Genomic DNA, 6,778 nt, shown 5'->3' with positions numbered 1-6,778 from the left:
GATTTAATTATTGATAGAAGAACCAGAAGTGAGAGGAGGAGAATTTTGTTTTAATGCAGCAAGTTGTTATGGTCTGGAGTGAATTATCTGAAAGGGCTATGGCCTCAAAAATGAAATTGGGTAAATACTTTATTGGAAAGTATTTGCGGAGCTATAAGAAAACTCTCTCTTTGCTGTATCATTGTTAACCTCATCCATTTTCCAGAACAGGCCTTTGGATAATAATCACAAGTGGGATTGTTCTCTCTGCAGGCTGGGGACTCTGAGGCCAGTGACATTTCACTGTAACTGTGTCTCAGATCAGCACAGACCTGCAGGTTGAATGAGGTCTTGCTTATATGAAGCACTTACCAACTGATTCAGCAAGAGTTTTAAATTGTGATGCTTGGCCTGATGTGGTGTTATGCTCCAGAAGTGAGTTGTTTTGAATATGTCTCTGAGTGGTAGATTACTGTGCACTTTGTCAATAACACTGGAGATATTATTGTAACATGAACTTGCCTAAATCCCAGTGCAAATGAACCTACACTGTCTCATTATTTTATTTTAACACTGGAATCATTTTGTTACATGAAACCCCCATGCTTGTGCATCAACACTTTACAACCCACCCCAATATTTTCAGGCTGCGGAATCACAAATTAAGGGTTTGTCCTGATTCAAATGGCACCTCTTAAATAACGAATAAACCTTTGTCAGTTAGCTGTTGTTCAATAGGCTGAGCACAAACTGTCACCTCATGACAACAGCCAAAATCCTTGACAGACTGAAAAGAGCAGTGTCTCGACTAAATCAGTGGGACATTCCCCCAGAACCCTACAACAAAGGTATGATTATCATATTATTGAGCTGGAGAAACTTTTACCTTAGCTTATTCTGCCCCCCTGTGGTTTACTGAGGTATTGCGAGGAATGCATTTGATTTCGCTGTTTATTTAGTTTTTGTATAGTGCACTTTTAGCAGATATGAAGGCAGTAGCAAGATTTCAGACTGCACCAGTTTAATCTGTTGCACACTCCATAGTCCACAGATCACACCACGTAAAACATGGCGTGGAACAGTTAGATCTGAGGATTAAGGGATGTAATCTGTCCTGTAGCTAGTAGTGGTGTCTGATAGACCCACGGCTCCAGATTTGTCGTGGGCTGGATTTTACACTCCCCTGCTGGTGGGTTTGGAGGCAGGGTGGGGGGGAGATGCATGTAAAATACAGCAAGCGGCCTACCTGCTGCCAACCCACCTGCCCCTGCCCGACCACAGTGTTGGGACTAATGTCAGGCAGCCTGCCCACCAGTGGGCCAATTGAGGCCCTTAAGTGGGCGATGGGCCTCATCCTACTGCCACTGGCATTTATCAGTAGCGGGAGAGGCCTGGCAGGTTTCCCTGTGTGGGCTAGTGGCAGGTGGGGGGAGGGGGTGGGGTCCCTCGTTAACTGACCCCCTTGGCACAGCGGAGGTCCCCAAATGTGTATTCCGCCCCCTCCTCCAACAAGACCAAGGTTGCCCTCCTGCCAGGGCCTTTTAAACCCTAGACCCCACCCTCCTTACCAATCCCAAAACCCCTACAAAGCTACAAACCATCCCAGGCCACCTCTTCATCATCCGGGTGCAGTACCTACAGTGGCCACTGCTCTCCTGGTGGTGCTACTGGTACACCTGAGCTACCAGCCTCTGATTGGCTGGCAGCTCTTTGAAGTGGGACTCCCATTCCCTGAGGAGCAGAAATCTATTAACAGCCAAATGGCCATAAAGTGATCGCGGGGCAGCCTTTCTTCCCCTGGGCAGGCCCCCCACTATCTTTTTAGTCGGGGTGAGCAGAAACCATGGTACCCTGTAAAATCCAGCCCCATGTTACTTGTTCAACATCCAATGCAATATCAGCAGAAATTTCCTGCATTTAAGTATTGTGAAGGCAAAGCCAATGTCAATTGGCCAGCTCCATTCACTATCCACCAACTCCATCCTCTCCCGGCATCTGTCAGAAGTTGAAGCAAACCATTCACCACCTCAACATTCAATTTAATGCTGAGCTGAGCTTCCAATCTGCTATTGCCTCCATCGCCTAAGTCCATCGCCCGATTGTGCCCCTGCCTCAGCTCATCTGCTGTTGAAACCCTCATAGATGCCTTATTGCCACCAGGCCCAACTATTCCAATGCACTCGTGTGTGGGTGTTCAAATGTGTGCACAGTCCCCTTGCAAGATGCTGCAGGTTATCCCAAAATGCACCCTTTTCACAATACAGAGATACTTGAAGAAGAAATATTTGCAGAAGTATGAGGAAAGAGCAAAGGACTAATTGTACAGTTCTATTAATGATCTATAGGAATATAGGAACATGGGATTTAGGGGCAGGCATAGGCCATTCAGCCCTTTGAGCTTGCTCCAGCATTCAATAAGACCATGGCCGATCTGACTGTCATCTCAGCTCCACATTCCTCTCTGCCCCCCAACCCCAACTGCAACCCTTGACTCCTTTGTCTATGAAAAATCTGTCTTACTCGGCCTTGAATAAATTCAATGACCTGGCCTCCATTGCTCTCTGCAGAAGAGAATTGCACGTATTAACGACACTCTGAGAGAGTAATTTCTCCTCATCTCCATCTTAAACAGTAGACCTCTTATTCTTAAACTGTCCCCTAGTTCTAGTCTCTCCAACAAGTGGAAACATCCTCCCAGTATCTACTCTGTCAAATCCCCTTGGGATCGTATATGTTTCAATAAGATCACTTCTCATTCTTCTAAACTCCAATGGGTTTGCCCCAACTTATTAAACCTTTCTTTATAAGATAAGCCCCTCATAAGAACATAAGGACATAAGAACTAGGAGCAGGAGTAGGCAATTCAGCCCCTCGAGCCTGCCCTGCCATTCAATACGATCATGGCTGATCTCATTTCGGCCTCAACTCGAATTTCCCGCCCCCTCCCCATAACCTTTCAACCTGTCACTAATTAAAAATCTGTATATCTCCTCCTTAAATTTATTCAGCGTCCTGGCATCCACTGCACTCTGAGGTAGTGAATTCCACAGATTCACGACCCTCTGAGAAATGTAATTCCTCCTCATCTCTGATTTAAATCTACCACCCCTTAGCCTAAAACTATGGCCTCTCGTTCCAGAATGTCCTACAAGGGGAAACATCCGCTCCATGTTTACTTTGCCAATCCCCTTTAGCATCTTATATACCTCAATTAGATCTCCTCTCATCCTTCTAAGTTCTAGCGAGTATAGGCCTAAGCTGCTCAATCCCTCCTCATAAGACAAGCCCCGCATCTCTGGAATCAATCTAGTGAACCCCCTCTGAACCGCCTCCAATGCAACTACATCCTTCCCCAAGTAAGGGGACCAAAACTGTGCACAGTAGTCCAGGTGCTGTCTCACCAATGCCTTGTACAGTTGCAACAACACTTCCCTAGTTTTATACTCTATTCCTTTAGCAATAAATGCCAAAATTCCATTTGCCTTCCTTATTACCTGCTGTACCTGCATACTAGCGTTCAGCGATTCATGCACGAGGACACCCAGAACCCTCTGCACTGAAGCATTCTGAAGTTTCCCTCCATTTAAATAATAAGCCGCCTTTTTATTCTTCTGACCAGGATGGATAGCCTCACACTTATCCACGTTAAACTCCATCTGCCAAATTTTGGCCCTTTCACCTAACCTGTCCATAGCCATTTATAAATTTCTTATTTCTTCATTGCAACTTACTTTCCCACCTATTTTGTTGTCATCTGCAAATTTAGCTATAGTACATTTTATCCCTGAATCCAAGTCATTAATATAGATTGTAAATAATAGGGGCCCAAGGACCGAACCCTGTGGTACCCCACTAGTTACAGCTTGCCATCCAGAAAAAGACCCATTTATCCCGACTCTCTGCTTTCTGTTAGTTAGCCAATCCTCTATCCAAGCTAATATATTACCCCTAACTCCGTGTGATCCTATCTTGTGTATTAATCTTTTGTGCGGCACCTTATCAAAGGCCTTCTGGAAGTCCAGATATACTACATCGACAGGATCCCCATTATCCACTTTGCTTGTCACATCTTCAAAGAACTGTAGCAAATTAGTCAAACATGATTTACTCTTCATAAAATTTGCTGATGACACAAAGATAGATAGGAAAGTAAGTTATTACTAAGAGGTAAAGAGTCTACAAAGGGATAGGTTAAGTGAGTGGCTAGAAATTTGGCAGATGGCGTATAATATGGGAAAATGTGAACTTGCCCACTTTGGCAGGAAGAATAGGAATGAATGAATCGAGTGAACCTCCCCTGAACGGCTTCAAACGCAATTATATCTTTTTTCAAATAAGGAGACCAAAACTGTATAAAGTATTCCAGGTGTGGTCTCACCAAGGCCCTGTACAGCTGCAGCAAAACTTCCCTACTTTTATATTCCATTCCCCTTGCAATAAATGTCAACATTCTATTTGCCTTCCTAATCACTTGCTGTACCTGTACATTAACTTTTTTGTGATTCGTGTACCAGGACACTCAGATCCCTCTGTACCACTGAGTTCTGTAATCTGTCTCCATTTAAATAATATGCTGCTTTTCTATTCTTCCTGCCAAAGTGGGTAAGTTCACATTTTCCCACATTATACTCCAACTGCCAAATTTCCTATCCCTTTGTAGACTCTTTACCTCCAAGTAATAACTTACTTTCCTATCTATCTTGGTGTCGTCGGCAAATTTAGCTACTGTACATTTGGTTCATTCCTCCAAATTATTGATGTAGATTGTAAATAGTTGAGGCCCCAGCACTGATCCCTGTGGCAGTCTCCACTAGTCACAGCTTGCCAATCCGAAAAAGACTCATTTATCCCTACTCTCTGCTTCCTGTTAGCTAACCAATCCATTATCCATGTTAATATGTTACCCCTTACACCATGTAATCTTATCTTGTGTAGTAATCTTTGATATGACAACTTATCAAATGCCTTTTGGAAATCCAAGTACACCACATCTACAGGTTCCCCTTTGTCAATCTTGCTTGTTACTTCCTCAAAAAATCTAATACATGAATTAAACACTATTTCCCTTTCACAAAGCCATGTTAAATCTGCCTGATCAAATTACTATTTTCTAAGTATCCTGCTATAACCTCCTTAATAATGGGTTCTAGCAATTTCCATATGACAAGCATTAGGCTAACTGGCCTGTAGTTTCCTGTTTTTTGTCTCTCTCCTTTCTTGAATAAAGGTGTTACATTAGCTATTTTCCAATCCATTGGGACCCTGCCAGAATCTAAGGAATTTTGGAAGTATATAACTAATGCATCTACTCTCTCTCTGCAGCCACTTCTTTGAAGACACTAGAATCTGGTCTTTTAAAAAATTTGTTCATGGGGTAAGCGCATCGCTGGCCAGGCAGCATTTTTGTTACCCATCCCTAGTTGTCCCCTAGTGCAGAGGGCATTTAAGAGTCAACCACATTCCTGTAGGTCTGGAGTCACATGTAGGCCAGACCAGGTAAGGACGGCAGATTTCCTTCCCTAAATGACATTAGTGAACCAGATGGGTTTTTACAACAATTGACAATGGTTTCATGGTCATCATTAGATTTTAATTCCAGATTTTTATTGAATTAAAATTCCACCACCTTCAGTGGCAGGGTTCGAACCCAGGTCTCCAGAGCATTACCCTGGGTCTCTGGATTACTAGTCCTTAGGTCGAATAATTTTCCCAGCACCTTTTCTCTGGTGATGGTGATCGTATTAATTTCCTCCCTCCCTTTCACTTCTTAATTTTCAAGTTTTCTGTGTCTCCGACAGTGAAGACAGAAACAAAATACCTGTTCAACGTCATTTCCTTGTTTTCCATTATCAATTCCCCAGATTCACTCTCTGGAGTACTAACACTAGCTTTAGTTACTCTTTTCCCATTTATATACTTATAGAAGCTCTTACTGTCTGTTTATGGATCCCGTGCACAGAATAGCTGATTGCTGTGAGCTCTGCAGTTGTTGGCTATGCCATTGTCTTCCACTTCTGTGCGTACATGTCCTTTAGGATTATAAGAGGGGTGATATTGGCCATATGCTGTGTTTTCCAACTTTCTGAAGGCATAAGTTGGTGGTTGTGAATGTTTTCAATGGTGCAATGGCATCCATACGTTCCCTGATGTTAATAGTATGAAATGTTTGCTCACTATGCTCTGTAGGATTTTTGTCATGGTCATCATCCAGTTCTTTGGTTCTGCTATAGCCACTTCCGGGATGTGTTTGCCATGGTTCTTGGCACACCGTCTGCTCCAGATAGAGCATTGTATCTGCTTGTTACCTATTTGGGTTTTGTCACAAGCTTTGGTAACCACCTGCTTAGTTAGGTTTTTAACACTGGTGCTTCCACCTGCCCTTTGCCACAATCTTACGTAGGTTGTGATGTGCCAGACAATCACAAGGTGCATGCAGAAGACCACATCTTCCACATGGTTTACTGGGTTTGGTTGACCTGGCTGCCATGCCAATAGTTGAAGCTGTGCACAGAGCTTGTAGACTTTACCGGCACTACTCGGATTGCCTCATATTTACACTCGTCCTTCAGTAATGCTTCAGGAGGGCAGCCTTTGGCTTGTCTAGAAGATCTTGATGCTATCGCCAACTTAGTGATTCTGTCAGCTAATCCTGTATGAGAAAAATCGCAGTCTCTGCCCTTTTATCTACAAAGACAAACAAAGTGATCCATAAACACCTTTGCCTGTCACCTGAAGAACATGAATTCAAGGTGATGAATGGGAAAGTTGAACCTGGCCTGACCTGGTTTGTTAAGGTGGA

Source organism: Cetorhinus maximus, chromosome 15 (assembly GCF_964194155.1).
Source record: "Cetorhinus maximus chromosome 15, sCetMax3.hap1.1, whole genome shotgun sequence".
NCBI lineage: Eukaryota > Metazoa > Chordata > Chondrichthyes > Lamniformes > Cetorhinidae > Cetorhinus > Cetorhinus maximus.
This window is presented reverse-complemented; position numbering follows the sequence as displayed.